This window comes from Gekko japonicus, unplaced genomic scaffold (genome assembly GCF_001447785.1).
Source record: "Gekko japonicus isolate JY-2015 unplaced genomic scaffold, Gekko_japonicus_V1.1 scaffold4814, whole genome shotgun sequence".
In the NCBI taxonomy this organism is placed as follows: Eukaryota; Metazoa; Chordata; class Lepidosauria; order Squamata; family Gekkonidae; genus Gekko; species Gekko japonicus.
Window position 1 is genome coordinate 28,516 of NW_015170414.1, and position 20,060 is coordinate 48,575.

Below are 20,060 nucleotides of genomic sequence, written 5' to 3' on the forward strand. Positions count from 1 at the left end.
GTCTTTAGAGATTTATGGGATTCCTAGGACGTCATTGCCACAGAGTAATGTCACTTCTGGGTCTTCATGTTATACCCCCTGCCCTGCCCCAAAACCCCGCAACATTCACCACTGACAGGGCAGCATGCCTCTAACACCCCATGATTGTCACGGATAGATGCATCCAATCACTACCTGCTGGTGTGTCCTCTGGTTCCTGACTCCAGAACCAGCCACCCTCATATAGAGAACCAAAAGGCAAGCAGAAAAGCTGGTCCAAGGATTCCCAAGGAGACTGGTGGCACAAGCAGTATAAGCTCTAGAGTTAAACTCCGAGGAATTCTGCATTGCAGATGTGGGTGTGAACCCCCACCTATAGCCAAGTTCTCTTTTGCCAGGCAGAAACAATGGAAAGGGCATGTAGCTTCTCCATCCATAGCATTCTTATGCTTCTATAACTCACTCAACACAAGCAACCACAATAGGCCCACCCAAGACTTCTCTTGCCAAGGGGTTGGATCCCAGCCACAACGTGATTCCAAGCACTAGCCTTTTGCCAGCCATAGAGACTGCAGAAACTAGGGCAACAAGAAGGGAACACACAGCTGCACCCACACTAAAGGCAATACAGCCACCCTCCTGATAGCTCACTGAGTAACGGTACGCATGTGGCAAACAAGAGGAATGGAGGATGCTAACAACAAACAAAACTTACTTTTTGCCCAGCCATGGGCCAAGCAGCAGCAAAATAGGAAGCAGAGACTGGACTGGAACCTGGCCTCTCACAATTGGGAGCAGTTCTTAACCATTCACCCTGCTGGGTGCACAAGAATGAGACACAGTAAAGGGAATTAGGCAAACTCAGCAGCCCTGCCATCAAAACCAGCAATAGGAAGTAGGATAGGGAATACTGCAAAGATAGGCCTGGCACAGTAGAAATGCATCAGGATATGCCGGGTTCCTATTTCATATTGCAGATAGGGAGTGCCCTGAAATAGTTCATTTGGACTTGCAATCATAGGTGAGATTTTGCTCTATTAAACATCTTCACAAGGGTTTGTCTGTCCACATTGATTGCTGATTGGCTGCCCCCGCACACCCATCATTTTGGTTACTGAGCCCCATGCCCTATCTTCCTTCTGGACTGTCATTTCGCAATAAGCCCAGAAACCTATGACCTCCATCCACCCCTGCCCAACATTCCCCTTCTGCAAACTGCATAGTGTGTGTGTGTGTATCTGTTGAGAGAGAGTTGGTAGCCCCACAGCGGAACATTGAGATGAATATAAGTCACAACAGCCAAGGTAGTGTTGTGCACATAGGAGTTGGTTGACATCATAATGGGGACTCAATCTCTCCTAGCCTCTCTACCTGTTGGATGGTGGCTGCAAGCCATTCAGATCAACACAAGAACAGTAATATTCCACAGAAGTGGCATAGAGCAAGTGGACTTGGTGTTCAGTCAGAGTCCATAGCTCCCCTCTCCCCTTCCTTGGAGGGGGTTTCCACATGATGAGATGTCCCTGTTGAGAGTAGGGGATTTCATTGGAATGGGGGCTGTTCCATGGGGCTCTGATCCTGCAAGGCAATAGGCATAATAAGTTAGGTCAGCAGCAGCACAGACTAGCGTGGAGTCAGGCTGGTAGACAACCCGGACTGCAGTTGTGCATCCAGTGCCCCCACCACCAGGGAAGGCATTGATCCTGGCATGGTATTGTGCTGATAGCACATACTCACTGCTGGTAGAGTGGTGGGAGTCAGGATTGTTGGGGCAATACACAGAGTAGGTACAAGGGATTAGGGTAAAACAGTTGCAGCAGTCCATGTGTGGGGACAGCATTCCCCCTAACTTGTTCATCTGTGTGGTGTTCATCGTCCTTCCCTTTGTTGCCTATGCCTTAAACTGGAGAACCTGTAAGGGTTCTGAGCAAATAGAACAACAGTGTTTGCTCTCTCCCTTGGCTGCTAAGTGTCCTCTGTGCAGTTCCCAGCACCAAAGTTATCAACACAGCAGACTTTCAGCACACAAGGGCTGTAACTTGGTGGGAAAGCCTTTGCGTTGCATGCAGAAGATCCCAAATTCAAATCCCTGGTATCTCCACTTATAAAGGATCAGGCAGTGTGTGATGTAAAAGATGTCTGGCTGAGACCCTGGAGAACTGCTACCAGTCAGAGAAGACAGCATTGACTTCGATGGGCAGATGGTCTGATTCGGTATAAGGCAATTTCATGTGTGTTCAGATAACCTTCCTTGACTATGAACAGATCTTCCCAACATCTTTCAAGCAGAAAAAGCTGTTGCATAGATCCTGGTTTTTGATTGGGGCCACAAAGTGAAGAGGATTTAACTCTTCCTCTCTGCCCACCTTTCCCCAGGCCAATTTGGCCAGGGATCCTGGGGGTTGAGTGTGAGGTTGTTGTTTTTTGCCCTCTTCTGGGCGTAGAGCAGGGGTCACTGGGGTTGAGGGGGGAGGTCTTTGTGAATTTCCTGCATCATGCAGGGGGTTGGACTAGATGACCCTGGAGGTCCCTTCCAACTCTATGATTGGAGCACCTGGGAAAAGAAAACTCTTTCTTGTAGGAAGAAGAAGAGATTGGATTTATACCCCACCCTTCACTACCCAAGGGAGTCTCAGAGTGGCTTACAAACTCCTTTCCCTTCCCCTCCCCAGAACAGACACCCTGTGAGGTAGGTGGGGCTGAGAGAGCTTTTGACAGAAACTGCTCTTTTTCAAGAACAGCTCTTATCAGAACTATGGCTTGCCCAAGGTCATGCAGCCAGGTGCAAATGGAGGAGTGGGGAATCAAACCCGGTTCTCCCAGATTAGAGTCCGCACACTTAACCACTACACCAGACTGGATACTATAGAGCTATGCAATTTAGGGTCATTTCACAGACAGACATTAGACATGGACATATAAAAAGTGAAATATGTGAAGTAGTTTAAACTGTAGATTGGTACATCCATTTTGACAAAGTCCACAGTTTACTGTGAACCACCTGCTGTTGCTTTATCTTTACACCCTCATTTTGGAACTGTGTATACTGTTGGAGAATTGCATTTTATTGAGTCAAATATATTCATTTAATTAGTTGTTGTAGATTTTCCAGGCTGTATGGCCGTGGTATGGCCAAGACCATGGCCATGCAGCCTAGAAAATCTACAACAACTAATGAACTCTGGCCGTGAAAGCCTTTGGCAACATATTAATTTAAGTATACTCCCCCCAATATTATATGGACATAATTGATGCCACTATAATTTTTGCATTTAGGCTGATTCTGGGAACCTTTAAAGAGGCTTCCCACCAAAGAAATGACTGCACAGAAATAGCAGCAATTCTATGAGAAGAGGCTACTAGAATACATCCTTCATTAATTTCCTCACTACTTTCCTGAATTGCCAGCTGTTAAACTTTGGGCTTTTCGAGCTTTAACAGCACAAGTAAAAATACTGGTCTGGTATCACTTCCAAAATAGGATGGCTTTCCTGCCTCAATATCCTAGTAGTGGCTGTACATGGTTCAACCCTTAAGAAGTACAAATGGGATTATACCTGGATTAAAAGCGAGCACTGCTCATTTGCACAAATGAACAAGAAAGCTGCCCCACCCCCAGTAGACGTCCCGAACTTGTCATGTGCTGTCCCTCCAGTTAACCTAGTAAATCCCTTTCTGCAGAACGAAACATAATAAGCTAAATAACTCTTACTGCTTGGAAAGATAAATGGCTCTTGAACACTGAAACACCTGCCAAGTGGACACTTCCCAAAACTGGTGCCTCCTAGGTACAGAGAAACTCATGTGAGTTTGAACCCTATAATTGTAGACAGTCCATATAATTAGAAATTAAGCAGAATTTATTAAATTTGTTAAGTAGAAGCAGAGAATTTCTCACAGATGTCACACAGATGTGCAGGCATTTGCATCTTCAAGGACAGCACAGGCTCTATCCAATAGGTGACCAGTCCATATGCATTCCAAATACTACTCCAAACTCTAATGGCCTGGTTTGCCAGACAAAGAGTTACACTTCTGTAGTAATACTTGTTTAAAGTTTAAGGGTGCTTCATATTCCCCAGAACAAATTATGAACAACAATGGAACATTTGTCACTTAATAAATTTACAGTGCAGTCCTAGACAGAGTTATATCTTCTAAGTTAGCTGAAGTTAATGGGTGTAACTCTGCTTATAATTGCACTGTTGATGTCTGGAAAATCCCTTACCATGCAAAGGGACTTCAGCATTGGATGTACACCAGAATTTTAGGGTTTCTATGGCTGCTCAAGAAAGCCAATTAATGTGTTCATAGTGAATCAAATGAATTTCATGTGATTTTCTCCAATGTGTTGGCTTTTATATTTGCCAGTTGTTGGCACTGTAAGATCATACAAAGCAATCCAAATGCAACAGACTGTGCAGCAGCTGTACAAAATATGAAAATATAGCTTGTCCAACAAATGTTGTTTGTAAAACCTCTCCTTTGTTGTATTCTTTTTGACATCTACGGGGAAAGAAAGCCCTGGCTAATTTTCAAAATTCTTTTATTTTTGCCTTAGGCAAGTTGCTGAAAAAGTAATATGCAAGATTCATTTATCTGACCACTTTGGCAATTTTTTAAAAAGCTCTACCCTATTAGGGTGGTGTCTTAACTTGGAATTAAGCGCTAACCCCAGAGCCACCAAAACCCAGTAGGCGCTATTCTTAGACCTTCCCAAACTTGTTATGCTCCACTCATTTGCCCCGCCCACTGATTTAAAGAGCTGGCAACCCCTTTTGACCATCACTAATGCAAATGTTAACATTACTTGAGAAAGCAGCATCTTCATGTTTCTAGTGAGAAGGTTATATGAAATGAGGGTTACCAAGACTTTTAAAAAATGTCCTGTTGCTTCAATAGAGGCTTAATGTGTGGAAATGCACAGCTGAAGCTTTTCATAGCATGGAAGTAAACAACACCAGCTCAGGCTAGTTAAATCTTGTCAGATCTCGGAAACTAAACAGGGTCAGACTTGGCTAGTATTTGGATGGGAGACCTCCAAGGAATACTGGGGTGTGACGCAGAGGCAGGCAATGGCAAACCACCTCTGAACATCTCTTGCCTTGAGAACCCCACAGGCCACTGTAAGTCAGCTGTGACTTGACAGCAGTTTCTACCACCAAATAACACCACCGAATGAATAACAAGGGTCCCGGTCACATGGAGAATTTGCTGCGCGAGAGGCACGACTGCTGGGCATATTAAAAGGGTGCGATCATACAGCAACATCTGGCAAGCATTGCGCACCTGTCTCCAACCCGTAGCATCCAGCCGAAGATGTGGAGTTAAAAAGTAGCTGGGAAAGTGTAGTATTATCTGGATAACGTGGGGCGCGGGCGGGTGTCTGATCGCAGGAGTGCTGGTATCCCGTCGCATCCGGCACCCGTCCGTGTCCCACCAGATGTTTTCTTGTAAGCCTCCGTGGTATGCGCACAAACATGGTACTGCTTCGTTGCCACGCTTCGCCATCACTGTGTGATCAGCGGCTGACAGCCTGAGCATGGAGCCTCGGGGGAACATCGGATCATGATACCGTGCTTCGTTTTGCTCCAGAGCAAAAAGCCTCACCCCCCCCCCCAGATTATCTCGCTCATGTGACCGGGGCCAATATTGAGCAAACTCCAGAGGATGGTGGAAGACAGGAGGGCTTGGCGTGATTTGGTCCATGGGGTTGCAAAGAGTTGAACTTGACTGTGTGACTGAACAACAACAATGAATAACATCCCATTAAGCCCTTTGTTAAAGGAACAGGAGATTTTTTTCTCCAGGCAGTTGGGAACTATGTCACAAACACATACAGTAGGTCTGAACTATAACAGATATTCACTTCTTGGGGGGGGGGAATTGCTGTGTGTAAAACATCTTCCCATTTTCATTTTAGCAATAATTTAAAGGGAGCCTTCAAAATGGCACAAAAATTTAGAGTGTCCCATTTTTACCATAGCGTTTTTGACCAAGTACCAGAGTGTTGCCTAGTCACCACCAATGTGATGAAGTCACTTTCGGTACAACCTATGATGATTCCAGTACAATGTGTGATGAAGTCACTTCCGGAGTCACCTGGCAACCAGGCCCGTAGCTCGCATGGGGCCCAGGGATTGAAACCTGGGTCTCCCAGATCCTCGTCTGAGACTCTCCTCAGTATACTACAGTGGCCCTCTGAAGCCAGGCAAGAAGAAGAAACCTTTAGGGGCTGGACTTAAAAGTCCTCCTCCCCCTCCTTTTTTTTGCTGCACTGGTTTAAATGGGCATTTCCAGCAATGTGAAGTAAAGAGATCTTTCTTTTATTCTTTGATGTATTGCTTAATACGTACAGCAATACTTTCCATTCTGAACTTCTTCAATTTTTCCACATGAAAGTATAAGCAATCCACTTCAGTGGATTTTCCTGACACAGCAGAAGGTGCGCTGACTTCCCAAAGCTTTATCCCTTCTGTCCATAAGAGAGGCCCGCTGGTCCCTAAGTTCATGTTTGGTTAATGCAATAAGAACCCACAGATGGTGGTGAGCTTTTGAGGCTGGACTCAGTGGGGTGGCTGTCACACTAACTAACTGGAAGGGCAGATACTAAATCTCTAAGCTAGTTGGAAGCGACTGAGGTGTTTAGAGGAAGCAACAGCTTGCATTTGGAAACAGCTATCCTGCCTAATTCTTTTTGTTTAATGAAAAGGAGATGAGAACAGAGACATCGTTAAGAAGAGGACTAGGAGCTTGAAGCCAATATAGAAAACAATAGGGGTCCCTTGGCAAAAAGAGAGAGAAATCTTTAATTAGCACCCCTTATTACTCTAGACCTCTGAGCTGGCAGAATACTGTCAGTGAGCCTTTCAAAACCTCCGCTACTGAAAAACATAAATGGTACAAATTTGCAAAATTTCATTAGTTTTGTGCTGCCTTAGCCACAAACGGAGTTCATTTGTTTGGAAGTAGAACATAAACTGTGCACTGCTTAATGGGACTCAAAATGTATCTGACAGCAATGAAGTTTTACTTCCAGGGAACCTTCTTGTATAACAGCAGGGAACATGACTAATATATGTGTAGTATTTGGCCTCTACCATTAGTCATGGTGCTCCATAGTATTAAAGCAACATGCAAGGTTTAACTCCAAGTAAATCAGAATTTAAGGTTAAACAAGAGGGAAGGTGACAAAGAAGACAGGGACTGCAAAACAGGGGGTGATTCAGCCTCCTGTTTCTGATGTTAGCATTAGTCCCCCTCCTTCATGCATTCCCCACTTGTGCCTGGGAGATGGGTTAGATTGTCCCCCATGGCTAAGGTTGCCAATTCTGTGTTGGGGGGTTCCTGGAGATTTGGAGGGGGGGATTTCAGCAGGGTATAATGCCATATAGTCCACTATCCAAAGCAGCCATTTCTCCCTTGGGAACTGATAATCTGCAGTGTGCAGATCAGTTATAATTCCAGGGCATTTCCAGGCCCCACTTGGAGGCTGGCAACCTATCTAAGAGTGCAAACAATTGTCATGGCATATGAATTAACCTATTTGTTTATTCACTTCTTTTATACCCCACCTCTCTCCCCAGTAGGGACCTAAAGCAGCTTACATTGTTCTCCTCCCCTCCATCCCTCACAACAGCCCTGTCACTGGGCGCTTTTATATTTGCCCCAGTGGAGCAAATTACAGAACTGTTCTTATGTGCTGATGAAGTACATATGAAGCTGCTGTAAAGTATATATGAGGTGGTTCCAGCAAGGTCAGTGTACTGTCTACTCTGACAGTATGCAACATTCAGGATCTCAGGTATAGAAAGGTCTTTCCCAGCCTCCCAGGATCTTCCCCAAGATATTTATTAACTAGAGATACAAGGGACTGAACCTGGCAGTTTTGTGTGCAAAGCACATGTCACTAGGGTTACCAGCTCTGGGTTGGGAAATACCTGGAGATTTGGGGTAGGCGTGCCTGTCCGCAGGTGGGGGCCTGGGATTCCCTGCTAGGGCTGCCAAGTCCCCCCGGGGGGGGCGGGGATTCCCCCACTAAAAGGGTCCCCAATCCACCGGTCCAGGTCTGGCCGGCGGGGAAAACCCCACCCCCAAAGTGGCCAGATAGGGCTGACGTGCCCGGTGTGATGACATCACCCGGAAGTGATGTCATCACGCTGGGCACGTCACCGGGTGACGCTCTAGCAATCACCCTGAAAACTCTATTCAAAATGTCCCAGAATGGGACCAACTCTCCCCCACTTATTTTGGTGAGTCACTTGGCAACTCTATTCCCTGCTTTTGTGGGAAACCCCACCTCAAAATAGATGTCCCTGCGCAATGTCAGCAATGCAATGATGTCACTTGCAGAAGTGATGTCATCACATCACCGACGTCCTCACCCAACCCCGGAATGCCCCACAAATTCCCCCCAGCACGAGGTAGGCACCTGGCAACCCTATTTTGGGGGTGGAGTCTGGGAAGGGAAGGGACCTCAATGGGGTATAATGCCATAGTGTACACCTTCTAAAGCAGCCATTTTTCTTCAGGGAAACTGATCTCTGTAATCTGGAGACCAGTTGTGGGAAGATCTCTAGCCACCACCTGTAGAATGACAACCCTATATGCCACAGCCTCTCCCCTAATAATAATAATAATAATTAATACTGCTTTTTCAGTGTGCCAGGAAGCTGTATGGGAAGTCTTCAAAACATTCTGGGAAAGACTCCCAGGGCGGGAAGAACATCAAAATTGGTTGAATGTATGTGAGGAAGGAACTATGAGTATATTTGAGATGGGAACCAACTTTAGTCAGTCTGAAGAACATCAGAGCCTCATCATGAAGGTAAGGGAAAATATTTAAAGTTTAATTTGTTTAATTTAAATATTTGTATGCTGCCTTTTCACCTAGTTTAGGGTCCCTAAGGTGTGAATAATCAAAACAATGTTACAATACAGATATATACTTAATATTTAAAACAATTTAATAGAACATACAAATACATCCCAGAGCCAGCAAACAGGCCCATTTTCTTTCTCCTTCCTAGTTCCTCCTGCCTTTTCCTACTTCCTGGCTCTTGTACCCTACTGCCAAGTAAGCTTCCCACCCCCCAAGTAAGGTAATATTAGCAATGAAGTTTCCTATGTGGTGGCCACTGGTAGCTCTATTTGACAATCACTACCTTCTGTAGCTGCTGTTTCTGTTAGGGAGACTCCTTTACTCAGTTCTTTCGCCTTGTCTTGGGCCCTGGTACAGTGTAACAGTCACTCAGTAAGCTTCATTGCTGAACAGGAATTTGAACCAAGGTCTCCCCATTTAGGGTTGCTAATCTGGTAGGCACTCACCTCCATATACACACACACACACACACATTGTATGTGGCCCTAGTTAGGAATGTAAAATGCTTGTAAACCTGGTAGGCACTCACCTCCCTATATATATACATTGTATGTGGCCCTAGTTAGGAATGTAAAATGCTTGTAAACTGCTCGGAGCCTCTGGGATTGAGTGGTATAGAAACTGAGTGGTATAGAAACTTTTGAGTCCCCACTCCTCCACTTGCACCTGCTGATGTGACCTTGGGTCAGTCACAAGCTCTGGCACAGCTGTCCTTGAAAAAGGGCAGTTTGTGTCAGAGTTCTCTCAGCCCCACCCACCTCACAGGGTGTCTGTTGTGGGGAGGGGAAGTGAAAGAAGTTTGTAAGCCGCTCTGAGACTCCAAGTGAAGGGCGGGGTATAAATCCAATCTCTTCTTCTTCTTCTTCTTCTTCTTCTGAAAGTATAAATAAATAAAAAAATCTCCAGGCAGAACCTCAAGATATTCTAGAATTATGCCTGATCTCCAGACTACTGAGAACAGTTTCCCTGGAGAAAATGGTTGCTTTAGAAGAAGAAGAAGAAGAAGAAGAAGAAGAGGAGATTGGATATTTACCCCGCCCTTCATTACCCAAGGGAGTCTCAGAGCGGTTTACAATCTCCTTTCCCTCCCCCTCTCCACAACAGACACCCTGTGAGGTAGGTGGGGCTGAGAGAGCTTTTGACAGAAACTGCTCTTTTTCAAGAACAGCTCTTATCAGAACTACGGCTTGCCCAAGGTCATCCAGCCAGGTGCAAGTGGGGGAGTGGGGGATCAAACCCGGTTCTCCCAGATTAGAGTCCGCACACTTAACCACTACACCAAACTGGCTCACTCTATTCCCGCCCCAGTTCCTGTAGCTTGCTGCAGTGGTGGTGGGGAATATTTAAAAAGTGGCTTCATGGGCATGATGACATGACCTCCAGGGAAAAACCAGTTTTATCACAGAATTTCTGATGATTCCTACATCTACCTGCTGTCACTTCTGAGCTTCCCACAGAACATGCTGTCACAATAGAGGGAAATGCTCTTGCAACCTGAAGGATTTCAGTTATAAGGAGGACAAACATGTTATATAGCGTCTAGTGGGATAGTTCTGTCAATTGCACCTTCTGTCTCCAGGGACATTCCGTTCATTTTCTGAAATGTCTGATGAGCACTATATTCTTCTTCTTCTTCTTCTTCTTCTTCTTCTTCTTCTTCTTCTTCTTCTTCTTCTTCTTCTTCTTCTTCTTCTTCTTCTTCTTCTTCTTCTTCTTCTTATTATTATTATTATTATTATTATTATTATTATTATTATTATTATTATTATCCTGCCAATCATTGGCTTTAAAATTATTTGGAGCCTTTCTTCATTTTCACAATTTCCACAATTGCTTGTAATTTATTGATTGCATACCAAGAGTCTAGGGTCTCAGATAACACAGTTCTTAACATTTCTATACTAATTTGAAGTGAGACAGTTGTAGAGTTGCCAGTCCCCAGGACTGGGTAGCGGTTCCATCACTTTTGGAAACTCCAATCAGCCCCTGGCCAGTGGGGAAGCTTCACCCCAAGCCCCGCCCCCAAGTGCAACCACCGAGCCGGCCACCCCTCTTCCCCCCGCCTGATTTAAAGAGTTTTAGCTGCTTGACGGGGAGCACATGGCCCACCAATCAGCTGGAGGGCCCTTTAAATCTAGCAGGAGGGAGGGAGCTGTTGCGGGCTGCACACTCGGCTTGCAAAAAGACCCTTTAAAGGTGGGGCCACAGCATGCAGGGCTGGGAGAAATCAGCCCCTCACACCACAGCCCCCACCTCGCTTGCAGAAAGGCTGTGAAAGTGTGACTGGACCAAGGTCACCCAGCAAGCTTCCATGGTAGAGCAGGGATACAAACCTGAGTCTCCTGGATCCTAGTCCTACACTCTTGCCAGTATACCCAACTGGGATATGAGTGAAGTGAATGGAAGTCCCCAATAAACTTTTGCTGGACTGTGCCTAGTCCTTGGGTTGTTCTTTTTTAAAATATTGTTTCTTAAAGAACAAAGCTAGCCTCTGATCCTAGGAATGCAGACAAATAAACCTGTTTGTTGGTTCTGGCATGTTGTGCTTGGATTGTTCTGTAAGAAAAGGAGACAGAGAAGCTTGGGTATTGGTGGTATTTGGACAGAGGATCAGATTTTACAGCTTTTGGGTCACTTCCAACTCTGATTCCATGTTTCTGTTATTTCCATCCAATTTTTCTCCTTTATTAGTACCATCAACCTTTTTATGTGCCTCGTAAGCCAAAGAAGTAAAAATAGAAAAAATAGACCTAACCAACCAATCTGCAAATTAGTTCCTTTTCTGCTGGAAATAAAGTTATGATATCCAGATGAGTATCCACTGGCCTCAAACATGGATTTGCAAACTGATAGGGTGGCCTGCCTCTTGTGCAACATTAATTTATCAAATTCTGTAAGCATCTAAAAGCCTAATCAGGGGCTCAGTGACACCAGGCAACATTCTGAAATTCCTGGAACAGGCTGCCCACCTGTTCTTTACTTGTCCATGTCCTCATTTGCCAACACAGAGCCTGCTGTTAAGCACCAACCTCTTGGCTTCTGTGGCAAAGCAAAGGGTATAGAGGGATAAGAAGGATGGAAGAGCCTGCAGGTTTTTTACTGAGAACATCTTGGTGATGTTACAGTGTTCCTTGTGCCAAGCACAGAGCACAGGAATGAATCCAAGGAGAGAGGGCTGCAAATATCTCTTAATCACACTGAGACATAAGCACAGAGGCACTGTAATTCACACCCAGGAAAAATGCTGATTGCCACTTTAGGGTCAGGAAGCAATTTTCTCCAGACCAGTTTGCCCAGGGATCCTGTGTTGGAAGTTCCAGATGCGATGTCCCCTGCCTCGGACCTCCAGACTGAGTGGCAAGAGAAGCTAGATTGCTAGATAGACACACTGACCTTTCTTCCTGCATCTACTCTTCTGCCACTGTCCTCTTTGATATGCAGATTGTAATCTCAGGGACCAATTGCTTCTTTCCTGCTTCTCCTGCACTCTGAATGAAGACTTGCTCTCTACCAGCATGCACCAAGAGAGGGACATGCTGTCCTCTCTTGGCACCATGAGGCAGATGGGCCTCTCGCCATCTGCCTCCATCCTTTAGCCAGTAAATTAGTAATCTATCAATCTCTGCTCTTTCCTAGCCTAGTTGCCCTGAGCCTGCTCTGGCGGGGAGGGCGGGATATAAATTAATCAATTAATTAAATAAATAAATAATAAAGTGTATTTCTCTTCTAAACTTGCAATGTGGCTCTTGTGTACCTTTGTAAACTGAGTAACCTGGTAAAATGACGCTTCTGCGTTTGTAGCTTTATTTAAGCATTCTGCTAACTAATGGTGATTGGACTAACCAAACCAGTCAACCTCAATAATCCTGGAGGGTTTTTTGTCATCTTCTGGGCATGGAACAGGGTCACTGGTGGTGGGGTGGGGAGGTATTTGTGAATTTCCTGCATTGTGCAGGGGGTTGGACTAGATGACGCTGGAGGTCCCTTCCAACTCTTATGGAAACAAGCAGGGTACCCAGCTTAGCTGGCTGGTGTGGGGAAAATGGGTGGGAAACTCTGGTGGATCAGATGCATGCTCAAACTTTCTGATGACACTTCCTGTGAGCCCAGAAGCAATTTCAGTACATTGTCTGGGGACACAGAGGATGCTCAAGCATTTGGGCAAAATTTTATGGTCACTCCCATATAAGTCCTGCCTTAAAGGCCAAAACAGCCCTGAAAATTGCTCTGTTCTTCCCCCTGACGTTTACTGACAGAAACCAAGGCTTGAAGGCTGGCAGTACTGGTGTTGTTGCCTAGTAACCCCCACAACAGCTATTTTATTTCTTAAAGATGCAGGTGATGCTTCTAGTATTGGGGAGGTAGTTAATCCTCAATATATTTTATTTTTATTTTTAGACTTTTCTGCAAACCTGCCTTGTCTGTTCATAACTCCAGTCTCAGGAATTAAGTAACCACAGATTTGGTCATATTGATAACTATATATATTGATCTGGGATTATTGTATTGTAAAACAGTGTGTGACTGCAATAAAGAAGGCCAATGCTCTGCTGGGGATTATTAAGAAGGGTATTGAAAACAGATCAGCCAATATCATAATTGCTCTATATAAATCAATGGTGAGACCTCATTTGGAATACTGTGTGCAGTTCTGGTCACCACACCTTAAAAAGGATATTATAGCTTTGGAAAAAGTGCAGAAAAGGGCAACTCGAATGATAAAAGGGTTGGAACACTTTCCCTATGAGGAAAGGTTAAAGCGCTTAGGGCTCTTTAGCTTGGAGAAACGACGACTGAGGGGTGACATGATTGAGATTATGCATGGGATAGAGCAGGTAAAAGAGGTACTTTTCTCCCTTTCTCACAATACAAGAACTCGTGGGCACTCCATGAAATTGCTGAGTGGTCGGGTTAGAATGGATAAAAGGAAGTACTTCTTCACCCAAAGAGTGATGAACACATGGAATTCTCTGCCACAGGAAGTGGTGGCGGCTACAAGCATGGACGGCTTCAAAAGGGAATTAGATAAGTATATGGAGCAGAGGTCCATAAGTGGCTATTAGCCACAAGGCATAGATAGGGACTCTGGGGCAAGTGATGCTCTGTCATCTTGGTGCTTGGGGGTGGGGGTCAACAGTGGGAGGGCTTCTAATGTCCTGGCCCCACTGGTGGACCTCCTGATGGCACTGGTATTTCTGGCCACTGTGTGATACAGAGTGTTGGACTGGATGGGCCTTTGGCCTGATCCAACATTGGCGTCTCTTATGTTCTTACGTTCTTATAAGCACATTGCTGATGGCTGCAGTATGTTTTGAAAATATTCTTTATTTCCAATGGCATTGCTATTCACAGTGAATATAAATATTTAATCAGCTATATTTGATAGAAGCTAGCATTAACATGTACAGGATTAAACTAATACAGATCAGAAAGGGGATTCCCTAATCCTTCCAGGATTTACTGTCAAGGAACACATTTCCTTTTTGACCTTCGCCTTTCATGTGCCTCTGTAGTAAGTAATGTTCATACCAATTATTTGGTAAATATATCCCATTTAGTTTATTTATTTATTTTTTCATATTTGTAGCCCACCCTTCCCACGAGCGGGCTCAGGGCGGATAACAATATATTGATAAGACAATAAATATGATTAAAATTTTAAACACAATAATACATTTAAAATTGGCAGTCACAGCCCAATGCCAGAAATTCAGTGGTTGAGAGAGGTTCCCATTTAGTTTGGATTTAATACTTTATTGTAAACTATTGTTGTCCAAATAAAGTTGTTAGAATGGAATTTACATTGTAAAAAAAGCATAGGGCTGCCTAATAAATAGTAACTCAAGTCAAATTCTCTTTCTCTTTAATGCATACTTCAATTTACTTAATATCATGGTATCATTTTACTGAGTGTTTCTCCACCTCCCAGTGGCAGTCAATGAAGTGGATTTGAAGCAGGAAAAAGGATATTCTAATGTTATTAGGACATGAGGTAAATTGAAGAGCTCATTCTAGAACTTCTAGAGTTCTACCATCTGCCATAACAGAAAAAAGAATGTGGTCTCCCTAACAACTTAAAAATGAGCTTTCCACCCGAGGTTGCTGTGGAGACTGCAGGTAGTTCCTTGAGTCCTGCCACCTTCCAGAGCAGCCAGGAGGGTAGAGGTTCCCTCATAGTTTAACATTAATTTCATCAGAGGCTGTTAAACAGTAGTAATGTTAACTAATGTTAATACATTCTTCTGTTTTGTAACTCACATTGAGAACTTTCATTTATTTTCATTTATTTTTTTATTTCCAAAATTTATATCTTGCCTTTCTGCCTTCACAAGGGCTACCCAGGCAGCTAACAGATGGGACACACATAATAAAACCACATTTAAAAACCATTAAAACTAGACCCATTCCCCCCAAAAAAAATCCCATAGATCATTAAAGCAATTAAAACCAGAGCTAAAATACATACAAAGACATAGAAACAACAATCTATAAATGTGTACCATAAATAAGCAGTATTTTGGAGCTGTACGGAAAGGTTAAAATTGTACTTCCCTTCTTAGGTTCTAGTTATGCTGGAGTGGATCCTGTTCCTCCTGCAATTTCTGCAGCCAGAGAACAATGGTGCGTAATGTCATAACAATACCAATTTGATCCATTTTCACATGCTAAATTAACATTATGGGCCAATCCAGACCTCAAAATTGGGATGAACCCCCCCCCTTTTTTTTTTTACTGAAGGCTTGGACTTTAGTGAAATTTTTACATTGAGGGATTTTTACATTGGACCAATTGATAGACTATGATGATGGCTTTTTGTCATTTTCTCAGCTGAGGTCTAGATACAACTTGTAAACTTCTGTTTACAATGGCAACATCTGTTGGTATCTAAATATGACCCTGTGGCATTAAGTGTCTCAGAGTCCCCTTTGCTCCTAAAAACTCTAATTGAATCAAGGCAGAAAACAAAACCTACAATATTTGTTTATAAATATTTGATTCCGATCAATAAATATAATATGTAGAGACTCAGGAATGAATGCAATAAGGAGCTACATTGCCCTATTTTGCCAAAGCAATGGGATATGGCCTGGATTTTAAGTTGTGACTTATTCAACCAAAAAACCCCTTATGTATAGGATATACTGTACACCACAGTGACTTTCTAGCGAAGTATTGAGTAAAGCGTCTAACTGTTGGTGTTGTAAGGATGTGTCCCTTAAACATATGTTTTGGGTGTGTCCAATCATTTGGTTTTTCTGGGAAGAAGTTTTTACTCCCATCTGTTTTGTATTAGAATGCTCATTGGGTTTTTTTGAGGATGCTTACATAATTTTAAACGATCTGCCCAACTCTTGGAGGCTTACCGATGGTTGATGAAAATAGAATCTCCATGCCCTGATATGGCTAGCCCAGGCAAACCCAATCTTGTCAGATCTTGGAAGCTAAGCAGGGCTGACCCTGGCAAGTATTTGGATGGGAGATCTCCAGAGAATACCAGGGCTGGGAGTCCAGAGGCAGGCAATCAAGTGACTTGTCTGAATGTCCTCCATGCCTCAGACAGTTGGAGTGACCAGAGATCACCATGACTTGCACACACAAATGCAAAATAATAATAATAATAATAATAATAATAATAATAATAATAATAATAATAATAATAATAATAATAATCTCCCAAAAGAAAATAGAACCTCCATGCCCTTACTACAGCTAAAATACTTGTATTAACACATTGGAGAGAAAAATACCGGTAAAACAGGGGACTAAGGACCTTAGAACTACATCAGTATTGAAACACATGGCATATAGATGATAATTGTGTATGGACTTCTTTTTGGAATGGAAATCTTTTATAAAAACTTATATGTAGATCTGCCACCACTGCTATATTTTTGTCTCTACTTTATAAATACCCTTTTTTCTATTTTGTTTTGCAAATTTAGTTGCTGGATTTTGAGTTGTTTTTCCTTCTTGTTCTTTTTGCACTTCTCTTCTTCATCCCATCCGGTCATACAGTAGGGTTGACAGGTTCCTCCGGGAAACTGGTGGGGGATGGGGGGAGGCCCAGTTGACATCACCAATGACATGACTATGTCACTTCTGACATGCTGTGATGTGCAGCAATGTTCTGGTATTTGGACAAAAACTCTATTGTAAAAATGGCTTCTACCATAGAGTTTTTGTCCATATACCAGAGTGTTGCCTGGGCATCACCAGCATGATGGCATCACTTCCTGTGCATGCTAAAAGTGATGTCACCATGTCATTGGTGACATCTGGGCCTTTCTCTTTCTCCTGTTAAGTCCCCCCCACTGGCCAGCTGATCAGCAGTGGGGGTGGGGCCTGGTGGCGGGAGACCCCACTTCCATCAGGGGGGCTGGCAACTCTATCATATGGCTTCTTGAACCCCATTGTGGCTTCCTTCATGAATATTTATTCCGAAAACTACACTGTGCTTGATTTCCTTTTTGTCTCTCTTTTTCATATCTCAGGGAGGCTCACCTGTATAGAGGCAGATGCTGCTTGCTCATTGGATTCCTTATATAAATGTGCTCCTACTGAAATCCCTCACATATTGTGTAGCCCTTTGTTGCCTTTCTGTGGTAGCCTCTTTTGCTGGCATTAATTCTTGGTATCCAGTGCCCATATTCAAAGGCTGTGCTAGATAAAACCATCCTAACCACTCCTGCAAAATGCTGTCCAAGGAAAATGTCTTCTGAGATAGATATAACTGCAAGATATTGCTGGATCATGGAAGGATGTATCCACTCTACAGTATGTGCTTTGGAGAGGTGAAGCTGATTGGAAGGCTTCTTCAGAGAAAACTGAATTGGCATGTTTGTAGCAGAAGCTGGCCATGCACTGTGTTGACTGGCTGGATATGTTTTGATTGCACAAACCCACTTCTCCCATTTTGGAATCAGATTTTCAAAAACTGGGCGTGTATGTTTATAGGGGAAGCTGGCTGGAGTAGGTGGGTTGATTGAGGGCCCCTTCCTTAGGTGGCAGTCAGACTTGCATTCCCTTACCTGTCTGCAACCTTCCTTCCTTTGGATGGACCAGATATGGTAATCACAGCCACAACTCTAATCATGGGAGTTGTTAACCAGGAGGATCCCAGAGCACCATTCCCCTTTTATCATGAAAATGACGGTGCCTAAGGAATGACAAGTTTAAAAACTTTTATGAAAAAATTCAACTTCATTTGAAAGCCAAAAGTGCAAAAGAAAGTAGTGCAAAGTTACTGGAAGCTTGAATTAAAAAAAAAATCAAGGCAAACACAATCAGAAGCTCTGCTCAAAAGCAAAGGAAGAGAATGGTTGATTGGCTTGTACAAACAGAGCGATGACCCTGCAGTTGTGATGGATTTCAAAATGTGTAGGAAAAAGTCAAAGCAATGGCATTTGACTGAGCCAAAACAGGTAAAGTGGACCAGATAAGGCAAAAACAAAAAACAATTTCCTTGCACGGTAAACCTTTCCCCCTAACATAGAACTTACATTTTCCTTAATTGAATCTGGTCGGCACAGCACATGCAGTTCCTCAACTGAGTAGGGATGGCCATGAACCACATTTCTGTGGTTTGGTTCAGTTCGTGGTTCATAACTGAACCATGAATTAAACCACAAACCGATATGCCAATTTGTAAACCAAATTGATTCATATCTGTTTGTGAGCCGTTTAAAGATTTAAACCCATTTTTTCCTCCTCATGGCTTTTTCCTGAGCCATTTAAACCCTGTTTTCTGCTCCCCGTGAAAAGCTGTAAGCAGAAAGCAAGGATCTCCAAACAGCTGAGTGGTGGGGACTGCCGCTCAGCTGTTCAGTTTAAATAGCTCCAAGCCATTTAAACCCCGCTTTCTGTTCCCCATGGCTTTTCACGCGGAACAGAAAGCAGAGGTTTGCCATTTAAATACCTGCTTTAAGTGAAGTGAAGCATCCACATAGACATTCTACCCGCAACCACCCCACACTTCCTGCTATGAGCAAGAACTTCCAGCCACCCACATGCGGGGAAATCCCTTAATTTCAAGAGGTTACAGAGATGAGGAACACTGCAAAGCCTTCTCAATTATAACCCTAGAACTGATTTACTTAAGAAGACCCCCGTCAACCCATTTCTGCCAACTCTTAGTAACTGCCCATTTGGTAACTGCTTTTGAGGGGAGCTGTGCCTGTATCATGGTACAGTCTCCTGGAAGATACCAGAAGATCTACAGTGCTTCTGTGGTTCTGGAAGAGGTGCAAGACCAAACATTTTTAGAAGGATTCTGGCTCATGGTAGAAGTGGTTTTTAACACTCTAATTCTGAAAGGGAGCTGCTTGTACTTTTAATAATTTGTTATGGCTGGATAGTATATTGGTTATTTATTTTTTTATGTTAGCTTTTTGTAGTTACCCACTCCATGCCCAAATTGGGAGAAAAAGGTGGATTTAAGTACACAAATTAACATCATGTTAGTGGAATATTCCGTGGTTTGTATCCAACCAGCTTTTCCCATGGTCAAAAAAGTATGGCAGGGATCAAATCACCCAAAAAGATTTTGCTGGGATTCATGGGTCCTGCATGGACAAAAGCCATGTGGGAAGGAGGCCATAATAAAACAGGAACTGAGCAGGATTGAATGAAAAGGCTGACTGGATCCAACATCTTGTCTTAGTTTTATTGCTACCCACTTAAGTGTGTTAGATTGTGTGGGACCCCTGTTCCAGTGGGCAACTAAACTTCCGATAAATACTTAACAAGAACCCCAATGGAGCGAGGCAAACTTCTTGCTTCCTTTTTAATGCTTTTGATATACATACATATTACTAATATTATACTAATATATTTATGTTATGGAATGCTGGGTCTGTGTCTTACATCTTCTCCCATGCTTTAGATGGGTAGTCCATCTTTTGCTTGCAAATTTCCTCCATTTAACATTTGTTTGGCACCTTGGGGTTTTTTGTAATTTGTCAATGCCATTTCCCCCCCCCCTTTTTGCTGAATTTCTCCCCTTTCCCCATTTTTAACTCATTTAACAGACTCCCCAGGCTCTTGTAGCAATGTATATAGCTTTCTGAATTACATCCAGCAGCCATGTGGCTTATGGAGATTTTTCTCTCCCTTGGGAAGAGGTGATAATCCTTTGCTTCCTGTCATCACTGTCCCAGGAAAAATTTAAGCCTTAGGCTTGGCTCCTGGCCAATCTCAGCAG